The 22,919-nt window shown below is 34.6% G+C and overlaps 1 long non-coding RNA gene across 1 annotated transcript in view; it reads right to left on the bottom strand.

The window, feature by feature from the left end:
* The window catches only part of LOC143693337 (uncharacterized), a 120,056-nt gene that overhangs the window by 3,506 nt on the left and 93,631 nt on the right, over positions 1 to 22,919 (bottom strand). Inside the window, exon 5 of the long non-coding RNA XR_013180894.1 lies at positions 2,008 to 2,133. This is a non-coding gene — a long non-coding RNA (uncharacterized LOC143693337). The remainder of the gene's footprint in view (positions 1 to 2,007; positions 2,134 to 22,919) is intronic.

The following is a 22,919-nucleotide window of genomic DNA, read 5'->3' on the forward strand; positions in this document are numbered from 1 at the left end:
GTGTATCCTCCATGACAATGCAGTAATTTCATACCAAATCTAAATACAACACCATCATTCATTTTTAGATACCGTGATATTTGGGATAATAATCTGTAATGGGAAAAAAATATATTTTATTAGATCAATTTACATGGGAAATATTGACAGATTTTCAGATATGCTAGATACTTTTCTTCTAAGTTTTAGCATTACTTCATGGTCTGAAAACAATCAGACTTTAATCAAACCAATTTCCAGAGCTGATTATGCCTCAAAAAGACTGGGCTGTGTAAAGGCTGCCCTTCATTTAATTTACTGAGCCATTAGCTGAAGTGTCATAGATCATTTCATTGCTGTGAGAAAGAAGCAGCATGTGGCAGGAGAAAAGAAACACTAAAGCAAAACAAAGCAAACTCAGAAAACCCTTATTCATCAATCCAACAATTACTCAGATCGAACTGTCAAGGAGTGACTAAAAATGACTACTCAGGTAAACCTAGGTCAATGTTATGTTAGCTGCTTAAACAAATGCAGGAAATCATTCAATGCTTTTAATCACTTAAACTTTTACCTGAAATTAGACAGTAGGTGGTGGGGAAGGCAAATGACAGAAGTAGTGATTTCCTATGGGAAACTCTATTGAATGCAGGAACTGCTAGACTCTGCAATGTGGGGGTTGACTTTTTGCTTATTAAGGTCGTGGATCTCTATGCTTTTAATGAAATTCCTCTCTGAAAAGGGTTTGATGCTTTGCCTCTGTGTGTGTGCAAAGATGCATGGATGATACTTTTCAGTGGAATAAAATAAAATAAACTTTAAGATCAGGGAAACTACTAGCTAAAATTTTATTTCTTACAACTTCATCCTCCTTTTTTACTTTATTTTCCCTTTTACATCTAACACAATTTTTATAAATATGCTGTAGTGTTCTTCCATGTCTGGGTACATTATTTTATTGAAATTAACTTTGAGGATTTTTTGTACTGCAGAAAGGAGATCTTCATGTTTCTCATGGACAGGTTTCCCACTGCCTGTAGATTTGGAAGGGAAAATGCTGAACTAGTAATGAAAAATCTACTTTTAGAGCAGTGTTTCTCAGCTCCTGCATCAAAAACACAACAGCAATGGATCAGGAAAGTTAATTTGGTTTCAAAAATATTTAGCTAGCTAATAAAAAAAGAAAACCACAAACTTTATATTTTCATTGCATTTTATTCTTTTAATTCAACTAGTCTTTGCTAGCTCCCGAAATATAAGAAAAAAATAACTAAACTTATTCACTATATACTCTTGCTTTTATAGTACATCCAATTCAGTTGTTGTTTTCTTCACCTAATAGATCACCACCTTGGAAAGGCTGAGAATCATTCACCAAGAAAATCATCAGTGACTCTACTCAGTTGATTTGTGACAGTCTTTTACATAAAATAACTTTGCACAACAACTGTGGAATTCTGTAACAAATTACTCAATTTATCAGGTAAGCACAGAAATTGCTTGAACACCTTTTAATGAAGTTCTTTCAAGTTTGGCTATGGAAGTTTAGATGATAAACAATATTAATAATTTTCTTATCTCTCTTTTATATCTTTAAGAAAAAATGCTGTCTGGGGAATGATGTCAGGTTTCATAATATAAGATTACTTTAAGATTTTTTGAATCATTTTATCATAGGTCAATATGACTTTGTAACTTTGCTTGCTTAGAACACTCCAGGGCTCGTTGGGTGGAAATCTCTAAGAAAAAAAGAGTGAGAGTTCCCTTCCTCTATCAACCACAAGTAAAATTGTGATTTTCTTTTACATTCTGAAATGGAGTATTTAAAGTTGGTCTGATCCTGTTTAAAAGCATATAAAGTATGAGCAAGATTTACTTTTAGCAAGGAACACTTTTTAGCAAGCAAATTTCCCTTGCTTTCCTTCCCTTCATTTTCTTTTTCCTCAGGTTCTTTATTATAGTCCAAAGAGAATTTTAAAAAGTGCTGAAATTATTTTTTTGTAGTTCTCCAAGGATAAAAAGGTCTACCTGAGCATGAACCATAGGCTATAGCTCTGACTTCTGTTTTTCTGGAATCCCAGGTTCAAAGCTGTTCACTGTCCTTCTTGGAGACGTTTTGTCCTTCTAAAATTTATCTTTGACGTATTCATAAGCCTAAAAAGAAGCAAAACAAAACAATGTTTCTTTTATGAATGAAGATCAAGTATGCAGAAAAATAGTCTTCTTATTGGGGAAAAAAATGCTGTTTTCCTGATTGACTTCTACAGTAATGATATACACTCAGAAGCTAAAACTAAGGGAAGAAACCTACAAAACAAAATGGCTGAGTTTTATCAGTATTACAACTTATGCTTATATATATGTACAATGCTTTCATGATTACAAAAACTTGGTGTTTTTATTGATAATGCTAGTAATTTTTTTTAATTACAGAGATGATATTCTATAATTGATAGCAACTTCTAACACATTCTAATTTATTCATTTTCTCAGGAATGTTCTTGTAGAGTTCCTGTTTTAAAATTCATTTATGGAAGGATTAAATTTAGTAAGTAATTTCCATAAGTATATGTTAGTTTAAAGAAATGCAAAGTAGACTCAACAAGGTGATATTTTTACATAGTGATTTTCTTCTTTGGGCAAGATACAGTTTTGAACAATGGTAATGTTAAAGTCGTCAGTTCTCTATTAAAGGACAACTTAAGAATGAGGAACTAGATAAAGATCTTGGATAGGAGTAGGTAATTAGGATATTGAATGGTTGAATTTCTAAAATACAGACTTAGCTTCCAACTTTTCCCTTCTGCTTTTCCCACTGATTCTTTGTGCAGCAATACCCTCTAAAAGACCCTAGAGGGAAATCTTTCCTAGCTTGGAAAGCAACAGTGAGTGCAAGATCTTGTGACTGCAAGAAAATGGCCTAGTTGATATGGATTAAGTCAGCAATAGCCATTTTCATATTCAGTTCAGATTTTTAAACTTCTCCAAGTCAGGGAAAAAACCCCAAAAAACAGCATTGTCCAACTAAAATTTCTCCTACCTTAACAGAGAAAAATTTGATTTGCCTTCAGAGCAGACATCATCATCACAGTGATTTATGAATTATAAAATGTATGATCATCAATAGAAGTCAAGCTTGAAAGTGAGCATTGACCAACAGAAGTCACTTTGTTTTATGACTAGTATTTTATTGAAAGGAAATTTTTATGTAATTATCACTGAGGAGAATTTTAATGCTAAAAAACAAAGCACTAATTATGTTCCTTGTTTCCTGAAAACTCCCTATTTCTTTAAAAATTTAATTTTTTTAAATCACCTACTAAAGAGATTAATACTTACCAGACAGATATTTTATGTACAATAGTTAAAACAAGTTTAAATATGGGAGTTGTTTGTTTCTTTGTTTGCTTTAAATAACATAAGTTATTTCTATTTGAGAGTTGTTGCATACTTCCTTCCTATTATTTTCATGACAGCCTAATTTGTGGTACAATTAGTAAGAAGATTGGATTCTTCACTGCCATGATTTTTGTTGTATAATGAAAAGTAAAAAATCAATGTACACAAATGATAACACAGCCTTCCCCTTTTACAGTTACTAGCTCTTGGAAAAACAAATACTGCAATTTGTCTTTCCTCAGCTTCATGTGAATGACTTCACTACTTCCCTTGGAGATATTTTTTCCCTACAGCCATGTTAAAGCATTAATTAATTTTTTTGATTCTGAACACTGTGCTATTGATAGTGGAGTCTGATGGGTGAAACGGAGATTAAAAATAAAGTTGGTTGGACAGGTAACAAACTCATTAATGTCCTATAAGAACATCCAATTCCAGAAAAATTGAGGTATGCTGCTCAATCAGGGTTTGCTTTTTTCTTTTTTTTTTTTTTTTTTTGCTTTTGATCTAAAGAAAAATGAATAAAAGAAAAATAAATTATGACTAAAAATTGCCTGGGCTCAGATCTCACAAATTAAACAGGCCTGGTTTAGTGTTAAAGAAAAAAAAAATCACCTCTTCAGATTATTAGGTTGCCATGCTTTTGTAAAACATTTTAATAAACAATACATATGAAATTTCTTTAAAATATTGTGGAAAAAGTAATAAAAACAACTCAAGCAAAAATATTTGTTTGACAAAATATATTTGTTCTTCCCATGTATCTACCAGAGGCAAGCATGGTCTGGCATTTGAAAATCTTAATGTTGCCACTACTATTCCGCTGCTGGCAGCTTCATTTCTTGTGCTACACAAGTAACATATATTCCAGACCAGTGATTTCTCCTCCCACTCTTTCCTTCTAAAAACTGTTCTGCATACTAGGAAACAGATAAACAAATAAAACACAAGATGTCATTTTAATTTTTTTATATAAAATTAGGACTTATTTCTTTAAAATTAACATATTAGAAACCACATATATTTCAACTGAGTTGAATTTAAGTAAAAGCCAAAATGTAAAAATTCAGTGACTCGGAAAACACTGCCTTTGTTTTAAAAAAAGCAAGAACGAGATGTGCTTAATGTGGCATGACTTTTTTTCTTAAGGGTTCAAGTATCTTTTTGTATTAACATCTTATCTCTGTAATGTATTTTTTGTGTATCCCAGTTCTTATCACAGTGAATTAGATGGGCAGCATCTTGTCTAGTCAGTGATTTATTTTTTTTTTTAATTCTATACCCTTCTATGTCTCTGGAGCCATAAGATACTGCTTGAGAAAAAAACAAGACTCACAAAACCACCAAAAAAATTTAGTGAAAAAAAATGTAAGAAAAATACTTTCTAGGCAGTCTCCTTTGATTTAGTTCTTTTATTTCTACATGAGTTTTCTTCACCACCTTTCAAGGAAATGAATTGATTTCAATGGGTGTCACTTTCTGCTCCTATTTCTTATAATAGGCAAATTTCTTCCAAACTGCCTGGGGAATTTAAATATAGCCAATATTATCTAAGAGTGCAATCAGTACATTTTTGTAAGCTAACTTGAGATACCTTGAAGATAAGTGATTCAGGTCTTAGTTTCTTATGGATGTAGACATTGTCCTCACAACATTTCTCTAAATATTACAATCTCTCTTCCTACAAGGCAAAATAATAAAATTTGGGCAAATAATTACTTAGCTCTGAAATATAATCAATTTTTTTTTCATAAGGCTTTTTTTTGTGATTTTAACTTCTTTAATATAGTATTTATAAAAATGCATTGCCAGTTTACTTGCAGATACGGACAGTAAGACTGTTGAAGTAAAGCATAGATGAAAAAAGCTTGTAAACTTTGGTAAAATGAACGGGTGTTCCAGTTCTGGCCAGGACAGGGTCAATTTTTGCAGGAGCCAAGAGGGGGCATGGCTAGGAAAAGAAGTCATTGCCCCTTGTTCAGAAGAATGGAGTCTCTACTGGGGAGAAGGGGTTTCTTCTGGTGGGGTATAGCTCGACAGGGCAGCTGTGCGTTGCCTGTTGTCGGGGGTTTCTGACAGCAGTGTGTGAATCATTGATATCTTGTACCCTCCATTCCCAGTGAATTTTCTCATCTCAATCTGTGATCTTTGCCTTTTGTCCCTCCATTTCTCCTCCTCCCTCTGCAGCAAGGAGTAGGGAGACAGGGAAGTGGGGGAACACCCAAGCGATGCATGGTTGGGAGATGCAGTGAGAGCACTAAACTGGGGAGTACCATTGCTAAAGCACCACATCTGGATACCTGTATATAAACAACATGGAAAGGAGAGAAAAACACACATAAAAAATTATGTTATGGACTTAAGTATGTTAGAAATTACTGTTCGGTAATTAGAATGAAACAAAGTTCCAAAAGCCATATAGCAGAAAACGAATCAATGATTACTTCTCAATAATTACTGATTTTGCTCTCAGTGAATCTCTGAACAGACTTCCAGAGAAAGATTCATCTCACCTAAGCTAAGGTGCCTGCAGGGAAAATGGCAGTGTCTGAGCTTATCACTTTAAAAATCTTTTGTAATCAATGTGGAAAAAAAAGAAACAAATTAGAATAACTTTTTAGATTTGGTTCATCTGACTTGTAGGAGATATTTGCTTTAGAATGAGATCAGCCATAGCCTAATGAAGATTTTTTCCCCCACTATAAAGGAAAACTGAGATGACGAGCTTGCATTAGCTGTATGCAGCACAAATACCTAGTTTTGATTATATGAATTATGTCATATCATGTTACAATCACTGTAACATGGTTTTCTCACAGTTTTGTCTTCATCCCTAATGTATTAAAAGGATTTTAAAGAATCTGTTTATTCTTAATTTTATTTTTTTCCTTTTGAATAGACTATACTTCAAAGAATGTTAGTAGATATATTTGGTAGAATAAAAGTGCAAAAGACAATCCCATGCTTAGGACACAGGCATGCCACTAATCTTGTGAAGGCAAGGAGAATGATCCCATGTGGATATGGTAGTGAATAATTACCAATCATGTGAAATTTATGTTTTCTGCCAGGCATTTATTGATAGCTGCAGGGAAGTGACGAGTCCAAATAAAGAGGACACTTGAGAATGAGCCAGGGCACTCCATTTAATATCTCACTATTTTCGCTTTTGCTACCTGCTGCACATTTAACCTCTCTGGTCCTAATTTCTTTTCTTGTTTTTGGTTTTTGTTTTGGTTTTTTATCACAGCTCTTCACAGTTCACAGCAGAAAAGAGCTCTGCTTTATGGTTGGGTCCTTATGTACCACAAAAATAATATACTGTATGTAATATACTGTATTAAAAACTTTTCATTTTCTAGTTTATGGGACTGCTCTCTAAGATGAGTCTTCTAGCAGCTGCAGCATTAGAAATATAATGCATTTCCCAGGTGCAGAAAATGTGTAGTGCTAAATGAGCCAGTGGTCTAATCAAAAGGAACTCTAGATCTATTAAAGGGAAGATCTGTTAATGATCTTAACAGTCCCTGCTGTAGATGAGGTCACTTCACAGCTTTTCTACATTATAAAGTAGAAATCAATTTCATTTTAGGAATAATAAAATATAAAGGAACCTAGTTTTATCATTAGAATGGACTCTTAGAGATTGAGATTACATTTTCTTTTAAGGTGAACTCTTGCAGCAGCTGTGCATAAAAATGAAGTGCTGGAGATATTTGTATTATTTAAAATGTTTTAAAATTGTTTCCATTTACATACAATTCATTGTTAAGAGCATATGTAAAATGAAGGTATTTCTGAACTGGAGCAGTTCAGAACAGAGAGTTTAGTTCAATTTCTCCTTTCCTTTTTGTATTCATGACTTTAAATATTGCAGAGCTGTTCTTGCTGGTTCTCATTCTGCTGAATCAGCTCTTACAGAAGCATCATTGTTCTTGGAGACTGACATAGGTTAGAGACTGCTTAAGAAATGTGAATTAGGTGCACTGGTGCATAGGAATGAGCAGAAGAACTTGAAAGCTTTTTTTTTATTATTTTGTCCAATCAACTCTGCCTGTTTCTGTAGTGCCTATATCCAGATTAACCCCAAGCTTCAAAGGCTTTTAACAAAGCTTCAAAGCAGGCAATTTATGCATCATTATTACCTTATTTGGAAAGTAAACCTCTTACTTCAGGGTGCAAACATTCTTTAAAGGGGGATATAAATCTAAAAATAAAATTACAAGAAATTGAATTTAATGGTGAAAAACCGGATACTTCTATCCTAGTAATTTTTTTTCTTTATGGCTTTGACACAATGTGCTTTGCATTTCCTTTCAGGTTCAGTTTGTTGTTTCACATAAAGTACAGTGAGATGCATATTCCACATAGGCCTGCAGATCAGTTCAAGAGGCCACTATACAGTTTCAATTGTTCATTTCCATGAAAAAAAAAAAAAATGAAAGCAATTAAGATGAAGGAAACTGATGTGATATACTTGTACCTCTGCAGGACAAGTATTCTGCTGTGTAGATGAAGTGGAATTCATGATATCTCTATGAGATTAAAAATTACTACAGAGAAAACAGACTCATGTGTTGTCCAATGCTCCCCTCCTTATGATTATGTATCAGTGAAAATCAGCATTCATCCTGCATTCCCAGGACCCCTTCTTAAATCTCCATGTTTCTTCTGATAAAGAAGCAAGTCATACGAATATCCATGCTCCATCTGCATTTCAACAGGCTGAGACATGACTAACGAGTGATGTTAGACACTTTTATCCTTATGGTGTTATTCAGTGGAATTCAGCATTCAGGTGGCAAAGTGCATTTTCCTGTAATGATTAACGTCTGTATGGTTCCAAATACACCAGTATTTCCAAATCACAATGTGTCCGTTGCAGATGGACTCTTAGTCAAATAACTTGGCATCTGTACCAGTACAGCATAACTGCCTGAATGAGGAGGTACCAACTGAGATTTTTCATCAAGTGACCAGACTGGTACAATACTGATATAACCCTTTATTATCTGATGATAGAGAGTGTGAGTATTAGAGGTATCTAAATGTTCTGACCAGAGAGAGCTGCAATTTTCTGAATGTGTGTTTATTTATTTAAATGTGATTTCCCAACATTCTGAGCACGTATTTGAAATTGAAATGTAAACATTTAAAAATTGACCATTTTGAGAAATTGACCATTTTGAGACCATTGCCTACATTTTGAGAAAATACTAGTATTTCAATTGACTGTAAGGAAACTGAATTACAGCAAATCAGCTTAAGACCCTTTAAATGGTAAATGAGAATACCCATGGAAGAATTTGATGCAGTTAAACTAGTCAACTTTAAATTTCTTTCTCTGAAAAGTTCAGGTTAATTTAACTGATGGTCCTCCATGTACCAAATATGTTTTTGCATGAAAGGTACAATTATAGAATGATATAAGGGTCTAGATTGGAAATGACCTCCGGATACCCTCTATGGAAAGCAGGTCCTTAGTCTAGGCTAACTGTAACCTTGTCAAACTGTCTTCAGTGCTTCCAACAAGGAAAAGGTCTGAGCACCCTGTCTGATGTTTAACTGTCCTTAAGATTGCTTTTTTTTTCCCTTACATCTAAATGGATTTTCCCCTGAATTGACTCATGTCTGTTATCTCTCTCTGTTCACTTTGCAGCCTTTTGAAAAGAATACCTCCTTCCCCTCTACAACTCCCATTCAGGTGATGGAAAACTGTGATTAGATCCCTCCTGAACCTTTTCTTTCCACACAGGTCCTTTAATTTTTCTTCATACATCAAACTCTCCCATGCTCCTATCATCTTGGACCTCCTCCTCTGATCCTTCTCTGTTTGATCTGTATTTTTCTTGGGGGGGGGGTTACCAAAACTGGGCACAATATGCTTCATTTGGCCTAACAAGTGCTGTGTGGGGTGAAACAATCATATCCCTTGTGATGCAGTTGCTGTTGCAATTACTGAAATTGTCATTGCTGCAAAGGCATGCTGCTAAGTCCCATTCAGCTCACTGTCCATCAGCAGACCCAAATCTTTTCCATCACAGCTGTTCCCAACCACTCAGCCCCCAGTCGGTACTACTGACTGAATTATTCCATCTTGGCAGCAGGATTTCACATTTTACTTTGTTAAACCTCATGCAATTCCCTTAAGCCTGACTTTCTTGACTGTTGAGGACTCTGCATTTTACCTCTTTCATCCAGTGTTATCTGTCTCCTGTCCCAGTGTGGTGTCAGATGAAAAGTTGATAGTGTAGTCAGTGCCATCACCCAGGTTGTTTTTAAAGACCGTGAGGAATCACATTCATGACCAACTGACAGTTTGACTCTGAGATATTGATGACTTTTTGAGTTCATCACTTGAGACACTTTTCCATCCACCTTCAACCTGATTTGTCCAGGATGTCTCATCAGCTTCAACAAGTATGTGAGAGATCACGTCAGACATCCTGCAGAGGCCAAGGTAAATGAATATCCACTGCTCTTCTCCATTAACCAAGGAAGCCATTTCATCATACACGGCAGTAAGACTGGCTCTGCACAATTTAATATATGTAAACCTGTGTTGTCTCTTCCTAATCTTGTCTTTCATTAGTGTGGAAAAATTTTCCTCATGGATTAGTTCTATTATATTCCCAGGAATGGCTATCTGATCAGTATTTTTTCCCAGTTGTTGATAGATGTATTTGATTATATTTTTTCATCTATGTGCTTCTTAAATTTCCATGACCTTCTAAAAATGGCAGAGGAGATTTACACTAGTATCTTCTGACGTATTCAGATTCATTCCATCTCATCCTAAAAACCTCTTCCTGTACAATTGCTACAGATGGTCCCTAGCTCAATCCTCCCTTGCTGTCAGTGACTCACCATTTGCTTTTCCATTTCATCTTGGAATGGAGACTTGAGAGCTGACATCAACCTTAAAGATCAAGATGAAAACATGACTGAGTACTTCTTTTCTGTGTCATTTCTAACTAAGTTGCCACCTCCATTCGGCAGCAGTCTGTGTCTTCCTTGCGCTTCCACTCATTACTAAACAACCTATAGAAGTCTCTCTTTCTAATTTGAGCTCCAGCTGAACTTTTCCCTTCCTAATTTCACATCTGCAAGCTCAAATAGCACATTTTGTATTCCTCTTTAGACATGTGCCCACTTTCCCATCTATCACCTCTCTTTTATTGTATTTGAGCTCTTTGCATGCTGTTTAAGAAGTCTGGTTTATTTCTTTCTAGGCATGCCTCTTTTTTATTTACCTTTTGTTCCCCTCACTCCAAATTAGGGGAATGCGCAGATTTTAGCAGGCTGTCTCTGAAAATTTCTTACCACTTTTGCTCACCATGAAGACTCTCACAGGAGTCCTGAGAGTTCCCTGAGCAAAAACATTTTTGGAGCTAAGATCTGTACTTCTGAAATCTAAGGTGTTTATTTTGTTACTATAATTTTGAGTGAAAACCTTAAAGTGAGGAGTAGGAGGAAGATTTTATATTGGTATTCATTTGTGTTTGTGTCTATTTGTGAGATTTAAAGTAATTTTGATATTTGTGGTATTAATTACATACACTATGCATACTAGTCATAAGTATTCACCATTACTTCTGAACTGAAGTGGCTCAAGAGTTTATAATAAAGGGAAATTCTCTTCTCATTCTAACTGACATATTTCTTTGCTTCCTCTGCTCAATTTGTATTATTTTGGCTGGTTTTGTGTTTACAACATTAAATATTTAGTAACAATATCTAATTAAAGAAACAATAAAGAACATTTTTATAGTAAAAGCAACAAAGAAATAAAGTTCCACGTGGAATTTTTGAAACAGTTTTTTGAGTAACAGTAAAAGCTTGAGTAGTATAATGTAAATTGGAACAATTCATGGAGAAATTCAGCTCACAATGAGATAAGTGACTGTGAATGACATCCATTTCATCTCAACTCATTTACAAGTTGGGTGTGTAGTCCAAGTCAGATGTTTATACTCTCCAAGTAATCAATGGAAAGAAAGAAGGATTGAGTTGTCCAGAGAGTGAATAATTCATTTTTAAACAGATATCTATTAGAACCATGATAAATATATCTCTGGAGGTGCTGCTCTCTTTAATATCTTTGGAAGAAATTTAGATGAATAGCAAACACGTCTAATTTGAAGATGTTTAAATGAGGTGAAAACACTTTCATTACCTGTGTGAGTTCTTCATGCATAGATATGTTGCATGAGAATCTTATAAACTGTTTACTAATACCCTGAACAGTGTCAATTGTCACACTGAAAGAATCCATGCAAACAGCAATATGATGTTGATTCCTGGCAGATTTTTTTGGTTTTGTTCCAGAGAAAGACTTGTGACGGTGTTCACAGGGGTCTTAGGATGAGGGAAGAGACATAGATCTGACTCCATGTTACAGAAGGCTTGATTTATTATTTTATGATCTATATTACATTAAAACTATACTAAAAAGAATAGAAGAAAAAGTTCTCATCAGAAGGCTAGGCTAAGAATAAAAAAGAATGAATCAACAAAGGTCTGTGGCTCGGACAGAGAGAGCCAGCTGGGCTGTGATTGGCCATTAATTCCAAACATCCACAGGAGGCCAATCAAGACCAATCACAGATCCACCTGTTGCATTCCACAGCAGCAGATAACCATTGTTTTCATTTTGTTTCTGAGGCCTCAGCTTCTCAGAAGGGAAAAATCCTAAGGAAGGATTTTTAATGAAAAGATGTCTGCAACAAAGACTGATTATTTTTTGTAGTTGAATTAGATTGAACAGCTAAATACTTTAAATTTAGATTGTTAGAATTAGTAATTAAGATATTCTATGCATGCACACTCCCCCAGCTATTTCCAAATTAATTCCAGATTAGAAATCCTTTTTTTATATCTAAATGATGTTATTCAGACCATTTTATCTATCTTTGCTCTTGATTGCTATAATCACTCACTTGACCTTGGAATTTTCACTATGAACAATAGGAGAAAAAAAAATGGAGCTATTGCAACCATTACTTGTAATCCCTGGCCTGTTTACATTATCTATCTTCTCATTCACTACACCAGTTCTCATCCATTTTCTGGTACAAATACTTTTAGTCTTACAGTCCAGCCTCTTTAGAATTTGATCTGTTTTGCTGCTATCCTATTAAACACCCTTCCTCATCATTCACTAATTATGTTGTCATACTCCATACTCTTATGTACCAATTTTCCAAGTTGCTGCCCTTAATTTCCCAATTGCATACTGACGATTTCAGAAAAAAAAATTAATTGCAATCCACAAAATTTAATGAAGGGGTTAATTGCTCTGGTAAAAGGAACAGATAATTTCTTTACTTCTAAAACCACTAGACGTTAGAGCTCTATCTCTTCTATAAAACTATTTATGTATGATTGTGCATGTAATTAAAATATGCAAATAAAGTCCCAAGTAGAGCACTCCGTTACTTGTCAGCATCCAACCAAGCAGCAGACAGTTGTCAGAGAAAGTAGATATCTACAAAAACAAGTTTGAACACTTTCATCTAAAACAACAAATATATGTTACCAAAATCAAAAGGAATTTTGGCTAATACACTCCTTCCTAACAAGGCTTAAGTGTGTTTTTGGAAAATATGTGGTTTGGAACCACACAAAGAGAGAAATTAAAATAAACAAAAAAATAATTCTTGAAAGTTTCACCATGGAAAGAAGCAACATACCTAGCATTCAGATGACATATATTAAAAAAAACAATTATCTACTCTTGTGTTCCCTAATAAATACTGAAGGCAGAACACAAGTATATTTGGAACTGGACAGTCAACACAGTGACCTGAAATAATCTTTAAAAGAATTTTTTCAAACAAATGGTAGGAAAAGGATTTTCAAAAGGATCCTCAAACCTCAAAAATACACAATGTCAGAAAAGGTGTGAATCCATTAGTAAAGGGAAAAAAATTGCTAATACTCAGATTTCAAGGTCTTTCTTCTAAGAATCAGCTCAAGAAATATAACTAATAAATGAGATTATTATTTACTTATATGGACTATTTCAGAAAGCCACACTTCCTAATCCAAAATGCAGATCATTGTGACTTTAAATTTATCTTCTTTTAAAAAAATCAATAGAGACAGTCTCTGGAAGAATCTATTTTCAGACAGTTATGACACCTTCTCATTCCCTATGAGTGATTGTGTCAGCATAAATTTATAGTGTGATTTAATGAATTTCATATAATGCATCACATTTTTTAACCGAAACACAGTTATTGTGCATGAAATGCATTAATATTGTTCAAAGTAACTCAGGTAATTTGTTAAGTCAAATAAAATACAGTAACAATGGGAAAAAACCCTTATTTCTCTTTCAAATCAAGCAAGAGAGAGGTTTTCATGTAACATTTGTTGGATTACTGAAATCTTTTGTATACAGATTCTATGCAGATCTGCTACCATGACAAAAGACAATAGTTTTGTAGGGGTGTTAATTTTAGTTAACTTTCTTTACACCAGTTCATGTAATTAATCTTTAGTACTTTCCACTTGAGCCACCCATGGATATGACACATTCAGATACAACCTTGGGAGATGAGGAAACATGGTGCTATAGAATGCAGGGAGCCCCCGATTCAGGGAATGATTGGCATCTGACTCCATTGATCCAGAATGCTGAAAAATTGCTTTATTAAAACTATACTATATTACATTAATACTATATTATAACTATACTGAAGAGCTACTATACTAAAGAGATACTAAAAGATACCAAACTAAAAAAAAAAACCCATGACTGTTTCCAGACAGTCAGGCACAGCTTTGAGTGATTGGTTAATTAATATAAACAACCATCACCAGAGTCCAATTACCAAATCCCTTCAGGTAAACAATCTTCCTAACACATTCCACATATGCAAAACATCAGGAGCAGCAAGTAGAGATAAGAATTGTTTTCTGTTCTTTGAGGTTTCTTGCTGCATTTCCCAGGACAAGTCCTTGCTAAATTGTGCTTGCTTCTCTCTGTCAAGAGAGATGTGGCCACATGGTGCAAAATTTCATGTTTTATTCTGGTATAAGGTGCTTCTGTTCTGTCTACATTTTGACAGGAATAAAAAGGTTCTGTACTTTTTTTACTATCTGACCTTTTCTATAAAGTTTTGGCTGGAATCTTAACTGTCACAAATGTACCTTCTCCAAATGATCTTAATTTGAGCTGGTTCATCTGACGTTTTAATCACTGGTGTATCCATTGATTTCCATTTACCGTGTTAGATGTGAATTGTTCTGTTGAGCACTTTAATTTCTTTTTCATATGGCTGTAGCTCTGGATGCTGTGTCACACAAAGCACCAAGAGATAACGGGCCATATAGCAAGGCCCCTAAAGACAGATTTAAATGAACTAGCTTGCTATTCTTAAGCTGTTGCATTTCTAAGTATGAAAGTCAAAAAGCATTTTGCAGTCAATATTCGTGCTCTATACAACTCTATTTTTCCACCCAACAATAATTTGAAATAAAAAGGGATGTCGAAGTATTGTTCAGACAACAAATCCTGATGGTTTCTGCTTTAGAAAAAGCATTTTTTGATTTCTATTTCAGTTTTGCCTGTATTGGTTGGTTTCCAAGGCAATATTACTCTATTTTCAAACTCTCTTCACATAAATGTTCAGACAACAATAGAGTTTTGACACGTGGGTGATGTTGAAAAGTATTTGATCTCACATGTCAGCATCATTGCTTTCATAATTCTCTTATTACCCTGTGCCTTATAACTGCATAGCTGTCTTAAAATTAGTACATGTCACATCTCACAGCAAAAGTTACTGCTTTTGCATTCTATTTCTATTATCAGGATTTTCATAACATGCTCATTTATAACAGCAGATAGATCCATTCCATTCCCTCTGCTGGTTTTTAACCTCCATGAGGGCAGTAGCTGTGGTCACTCTTGTACATAACTGTGAAGAGCACAGCCAAGCAAGAGCACATGCTTTCAAGCCCTATGACTGGGAGCATCACAATATGCAAAGACTCCTAAAGAATTAATCTTGGGACCACTGGTTACACATTTTTCCTTCTCATGGGTTTAAATACTCATTTAGCTATCAATTTCATATTATTTTGGGATGAAAATATTGCATCATTTATAAATGAGAACTTGATCTGTTGTCTTCATCAACGTTATTTTTATTCTCCCCTCATTATTAGTAGTTTGGCAATCAATTAATTTTACATTTAAACATGTTGGATAGTCATTCAAAGATCTTTCTAAACTGAATATTATCACACAAAGTGAATCAATGTTGTCTTGCTTGTACAGAAGTGATTAGTGAATTATTTATTAAAAGTCACAAATAAATTCTGCATTCAGTTTTTGCTTACCAGAAGAAACATCTAATGTACAATAACATCCTGTTTTACCAGGAAAGATACAATTTCATGGTATACAGAGTAATATCACTGCATTTTTTGTACTTTACTACAAAGAAGAGAATCATATTTTCTTTGTATTGTAAAATAGCTCAAATGCCTACATCCAAGGCAGCATCAGATGGAAAATAAATTTATATATATATATTTAAGATTTTATTAAAAAATAAGTGTTACTTCTTAAAAACGAAAGAAAACAAAACCAAAACAAAGCCTTCTCTAAATGAAGCTCTGATTATAACAAAATCTGCCATAACATCTGTGGATAAATTCATTCACAGGGATGAAAATATTTTATCCAGACTATCTATTTCAAATGAGTCTCTATGTGTGAGATATAAAAACATAGTTTATACACAGAAGCCATGAACAGTTTCTGTAGGCTAAATCAATTGCTCATGAATATTTTACCTTATTTTTAATTTAAAGTAGTATTGCTAGTGTTACATTTGCATTAGATTAATGAAGATGGTCATTTCTCAATGGTAGCCAAGTGAAAGAAGAGCAATAGGAGGATGTCAAGTAATCCGTGTTAAGAATATCCTAAGGAGCTGATACCTTATTGAATAAATAACATTGAATTACTTTCTGCTACTTTTTAATCTTAGATCAGTTTCAGTATTTGACCTTGTCTCTTCTTGAAAGATGGTCTCTGTATACCTGCCTCTAGCATTCAGAATGTAGACATGTCTTCTTAATGCCCATTGATGTTCCCTTTCTTCCGTTCAGTTTTTACCCCAATTTCAGCCAGCAGTCTCTTGCTTTTAATTGATTTCTTTAGACTTAGTCTTGGATCCTCTCTGAATAGTTATTCTGAAATGGCTCTTTGGGATTTAATGAATGAGCTATTATGCAATATAGACCATCACCAGCAAATACACTGTATAAAGAAATACCCTGTATAATACAGTACTTATAAAATGTAAGAGACTCCCTGTTACCCTTCAGCCTTCATGTATCCCTCCACAGCATGAGGAACAGCCTTCAAAGTCTGTGGCAGACAGCTCTGCATCTCAAACCCTTGCAGTGATAGTTCACTTTCTAGCTTGTGTAGCTCAACAGCAAGACATTCAGTCACATTTTGAATAGAGCTATGAGTCTGCTGGGAGAACAAGGACACTTGCTAATTTTCCCACAGCTCCAGTTTCTGGCAGTGTCATTAAATAAATATCCTGGGTAAAGAATTCCTTGGAGTCATCCAGCTACCCAAAAAGTCACATCATAGCAGATTAGGGTAAAACTGAAAGGTAAACTGAAGCTCTTATTGATAACCTCTAACATGGTAATATGTCTAATAACAGTTGTATAAGAAATAGGCAAAGAAATAAAAGCTTTTTCATTCAGTTTATATGGTGACTATCAGAAAAGTCTGCCATTCGCTCATGTTTTGGCTTTCCTATCCTGACAAAAAAAGTTTTCAGGTTTTGGCTATACCTTCTCCCAGTACTTGGGAGAATACTGGCCTTTACAGACAGCTCCTCTTCTGAGATATTTGAGACTATCAAGGACAGTTTCAAAACAGCTGCTGGTGAGCAGTAACTATATGAATAGAAAAACAGTCATCTTGGGTTTCTTTTATAAAAAGAGGAGGAACTGTACAGAGACACATCAGCATTTAGGAGGGCCATAGGGATGGACAAAAGCAGTGAAAGGCAAATCACCAAGTATCTTTTACCAGTAAAGAATGAGGTTAGCATTTCTGGTACACTTCGTGGTTTTTTTAACATTAAATTAACTTTTTGAAAGAGGCACTGCTCAATTTTTAATTTTTTTTACGATAAATAGATATAAAAGCAATAATTGATCCCAAATAAATCTGTTCTTTGGGAGAATATTAAAGTTCAGAAATTGGAAAGAAAGAAGTCAGAGTCCTAAGCAAGTAAAAAAGAGCTCAGTTACACAATATGTGAGCATTCTGTGAGCTGTTGGAGTTTCTTATCTCTCACTGAACATACAGATTCATATGAGGATTGAACAAAAAGGCACAAAAGAAGAATAAGGAAGAAGAACATTTTATTCAAAATAAAGTAGAAATTAAATTTTCAACTTTTCCCCCATCATTTTATTGGTTTCCTCCTCCACAGGAGAAGAAGGTATGCACAAACCCTATTAAACTATTCACATCCACCCCTTTAAATTCAAAGCCAATTAATCATAATTGTGCTACAGTAATCCACTTTAGGACATGATTGACACTTAAAAGCTGTGTCCTGATTAGTTATTTTGGTGCTTTGGATTATATTATAGCTATTCACCAAACTTCAGCAATGTGTCTTTGTAAAATAATCACTAATAACTTCATGACAATCCTAAAGCTATGATGAATAAAGTAAATGGGTGCAGTAAGTAATAATTGCTTCATCTGTTGGTGTCCTTCCCGTCTTAAAATTTAGCTTTTAGATAAGTCTTTTCAACTTCGATTTCATTTTTCACTTTGCTTCTCTATCCCTTGAACATTTAACTTCCCGGAATCCATAGCTGGTAAAAATTAAGTTCTGTATCAATCAACAGAGTATGACTACAAAAAAATTTCCTCTCATAAGCTAAATTAAAAAAATTAAAAAAAAAAATCACTAAAGAACCAAATTCTTGAGGCTGGAAAGAACCTTTGCAGTTCATCTTGTCCAAACCCCCTACTCAAGCAAGGCCACATGGAGCCAGTGGCCTCAGACTACATCCAGGAACCTTTTGAAAATCTCCAAGGATGGAGAGAGTGCAACCTCCCTGAGAAATCTGTACCAGTTTCAGTGTGAAACTCCCACCAAGTCATGAGAAACTCTGATACACTGCTCAAGGATGCTACAGGGACAAAGAACCTCCCACCAGCATAGTTGCATTCAGAAGGCTTACATATTTAAAGGCACTATAGATATGAAAAATAATATGGAACCATATTATTTTTCATATCTCTAGTGATATGAAACCATCATTTCCTATAGATGATGTGGAGTGTATTAGACTAGGCTCCTGCCCTTTGAGAAGGTCATAGGATTTGGGACCTGTGTTCCTTGCAGGAACATGAGAGATAGAACCTCATTTTTTAATTGAAGAAGCAGTGATTTTTAATGTCAAATTATTATACAGGTTATAAATTCTGTATATTTACAGGTAGTAATATAAACTTTCTTTAGAATTATAGGGTAGTTTTACTATAAAAAAACCCAGTCCTGATTATATGGGGGTTCACTGGATGAGTAACTGTAAATTAAGGGAAAATCATTGCAGAAAAAAAAAATAATTTAATTAAAAAATGCAGATGCCTTCCTTGCTGACAATTGAGGAGGATAAGGAAATTTACCCTTGTATTTCCCAGTGGAAAAGTGGGGGACACGCTCTTTAAACATACAAAACATCACACCAAAAATAAGTATTTTTTAAATTTTATTTTTTGTTTGGTTTGGGATTTTTGTTTTTGTTGTTTTTGTTTGTTTAAAAAAGAGTATGTGTGTGAGTAGAGAGAGGTAGAAGGCATTCAGAGCTAAACAAGTTGTTTTGAACCCCAAGTTTCCAAACCTAACACTGGCAGTGCAGGTCAGGGAAATTGTGTAGAGCAAAGACCAGTGTCTAGAAGTAAAATTTTAAGCTGAATGTTTATTTGGATATGCTTTATGGGCAATTTTTGTTTCTTAAGTTTGTAACTCAGTGGGGTTAATTTACTCCTCCTCTAGATGTTTATTATGCAGTTTATATATGAGCTAATGTTGCTGACATCACTTTATAATCAATAGAGTGAAAAAACATGCAGAAAAATTTAACTCATTCTGCTGTAACAGTCTAAATTATGCCAGAGGAATTGTTCACTAGAAATGTCTGTTTCTCTGGAGAATAGCAACCAGTGTAATTTTAGACATCTACACCACTGTCATGGCCCCAGCCAGCAATTCATCCCCATACAGCGGCTTGCTCACTCTCCCTGCAGTGAGATGGTGAAGAGAAAGAGAGGGGTAAAAGTGAGAAAATTCATGGGTTGAGATAAAGGCAGTTCAATAGGTAAAGCAAAAGTTGCATGTTCAAGCAAAGAAAAGCCAATAATTTATTCACAGCTTCCCACAGGCAGGCAGGTGTTCAACCATCTCTAGGAAAGCAGGGCTCCATCACACACAATGAGTACTTGAGAAGACAAATGCCATAATTTAAAAAAACTCCTTTGTTTTCTCCTTCTCCCAGCTTTATCTGAGCATGGCACCACACTGTATGGAATACCCATTTGGTCAGCTGGGGTCTGCTGCCCTGTGTCCATTCCCAACCTCTTTTGTACACTCAGCCTGCTCTCTGGTTGGGTGGGGCATGAAGCAGAACACCCCTTGGCTCTAGGTAAGAACTGCTCAGCTATAACAAAACTATCTCTATGTTATCAACAAGTTTTCACTGGAAAACCAAAATAACTCCACAGTAGCTACTATAAAGAAAATAGACTCTCAGCTAAATCCAGAACAACTGCTGATATAAACATTTATGGGAGATGGATGCCACACCACATAAAGCTTCTTTTTTAACTATTACATGTGTGTGGTGCAAGTAGTCAATAAAAAGAAGGATGTCCTGAGAGACCTGATCTCATTTACATAATTCAAAGAGCTGGAGTAAACTTCCTGCCTGCAGTGTGCAGTCATGTGTTAAATCTTTCAAGATCACACTCCATCTAAACCATGGCTTTTTTGCAAACATTGGAATACAGCAGAGATACCACAGATGCACTTTTGACAAACGCGGCTATAATATTTCATTTTTAATATTGTTAGAGTTCTTAACTGGTGATGTAAAGTGACAGGATCACTATTAGTCAAGTCCTATAATGTTAGGAGTTACAATATAAGGAAAGAGACTGTAATCACAGACCTTTTTATTATGTATAGATTTAAAGAACTAAATCTGACAGAAGCTACTGGTTAGTCTTTGGTTTTTAGGGTTAAAGCTTACAAGTTTATTGTCATAATGTGATGTAGCAATGACTGAAGCAGAAATTGCCTCAGTAATTTCTCATGGAAGCAAAAAGCTTGGTAGATGAAACTTACCAAAAGTTCTCAATTATTTCATTCTTCTCTTCCTTTAATGATGCTAAATAGCCAGCTGTTCCTAACTGAAGAAGAATAGAGTGAACACAGAAAATTTCTGAAAACATAGGTTTTCCTTCTCAAGTAACGCTTTAGACATTCTTTAAATTGCTTACTAGTCTGATAGCAAGAAAGAGCTGATCATCTTTAATTAACTTCTGTTTTGTCTAGTCAATGTAGAGTTATAATATCCTGGTTAATATTTTATAGCATATATTGAAACATAATATTTGTGATTCTTATGTCTAATTCTTGAAACTGTCTTGCTTTTTTGTTAATTATTCCAGTACATTCAGCCCTGAAGGCATACATCATTGACAAACATTTTTTTAAAAACTTTGCTGTTGTTAAATTACAAGCAAGCAAATATTAATCTGAAACCCAGCTCAAGCAAGCATCTAATGCTTCAGACCATAGCAGCTGCAAGAAGACAGCAGAAGCCAGAATCAACAAATTATACAACATTCTGCTTGCACTTCTCTTTCTCATGGCTCTAAGTGACAATTCTGCATCATTCAGCTGAGTGGGAGGGAGAGCAGATTTGGGATGAATAAAAGAGCTTTGTTCAGATCAGGAAATATGTTATGGTAACTACTGTAAAATCATCACAGCAAAAAGAGTCATCAGAAATAAAATTTGTTTTGTATAAAGGCCCTGTGAAGCATACATGATGGCTGGGGTTTTGCTGTGGTTGTTCGTTGAGTTTGGTTGGGGATTTTTTAGTATTAGATGTCATTTTCAGAGGAAAGAAAAATAAAATAATGCATCTTGCCTCTATTGAAAGCATGAAATATAATCTCTAGCATACTGTAAGCCAAAGTGTGTGGTTGTACTCCACAACTTTAGCAGTATTTCACATAAAGACACAGAAAAATTCTTGCCAATGCTTTTAGAAATCAGTAATTCTTTGCATTTTTGGCTTGAGTTATCTTAAAGGAACTTCCCCAAAAGTAAATAATCAATGGATTCCGAATATTCATAAATTTCTTTAAAGTGCTACCAGTTTAGTCTCTGTAAAGGATTTTTCATCTTTGGACATTTTGATCAGTTTGTCTATATGCCTCTTGCAACAGATTCATTTATATGGATTAATTCTTTTAGATGAGTGTCATGATATAACTGCGGGCAGCAGCCACATACATTTTGACATTTTTATAGAAATATTATGAACTGCTCTTTCATTTACCATGTCCTCATTTTCAGGGCATGGTTCCTACTCTTCTCCAGTAACATACTAAATTGTTTCACTCAGGGGCAAGAAAACCAAACGAAAACAAATCTTTGCCTACCCAAACACCATAGCAAAATATTAGTAATATAAATGAAATCATTAAACAAAAAAAAAGCACTGAGAAAAGACATTATTTTCTAAACTTGAAGCCTATTAGGGAATTCTGTAGTCTTGAAGACACTGTCATATGCAGCATGAAATTTAGGAATACAATCAAGTCAAAGTGAGAGTTTTTGCATTTTTTCAGGCATAGGGTATATGTGGAACATTCTTTTGCTGGTTAATTGTTAGATGTGCATCTCCATTTTAATGTACTTATATTTACTTGGTTTTGACAAATAGCCAGGTGAGAGTAAAACAGGAGTTAATTGTTAGATGTTTTGACATAAGGAGATATGAAAAATATTTCTCCAAAATGTACATTATTTTATGCATTATCATAATCTTTCTCAGTCTTCCAAACTGTTCTATTTTGTGTGAAGGTGAATGTTTCACAACAAACAGATGAAATATGGTTTCATCTGGGGGGTTCATTCTAGAAAGAAGAAACTGAGGAAATAAAATCAATTCAATGGCAATAATTTTCCAGTCAAATCATCAATCAATAATCACTTATTCACTGACTCCTATCTGGTTGTTCATGACTTGCTGCTCTACTGCTGGAAGCAGGAATGCTTACCTGCAGTTGCTGCTAAAACTGCTACCCTAGTACAAAGTGTTCCTTATTTTACTTTAAAACTGTATTGCCAACCTGATTTTCAAGCACTGAGAGATGTAAACAGATTTTTTTTTTCCAGCTTTAATTTTGAACTACTGCCCATCAAAGATGGAAGCATAAAACAGAATAAGAATGAATG

This window comes from Agelaius phoeniceus, chromosome 2 (assembly GCF_051311805.1).
Source record: "Agelaius phoeniceus isolate bAgePho1 chromosome 2, bAgePho1.hap1, whole genome shotgun sequence".
Taxonomy (NCBI): domain Eukaryota; kingdom Metazoa; phylum Chordata; class Aves; order Passeriformes; family Icteridae; genus Agelaius; species Agelaius phoeniceus.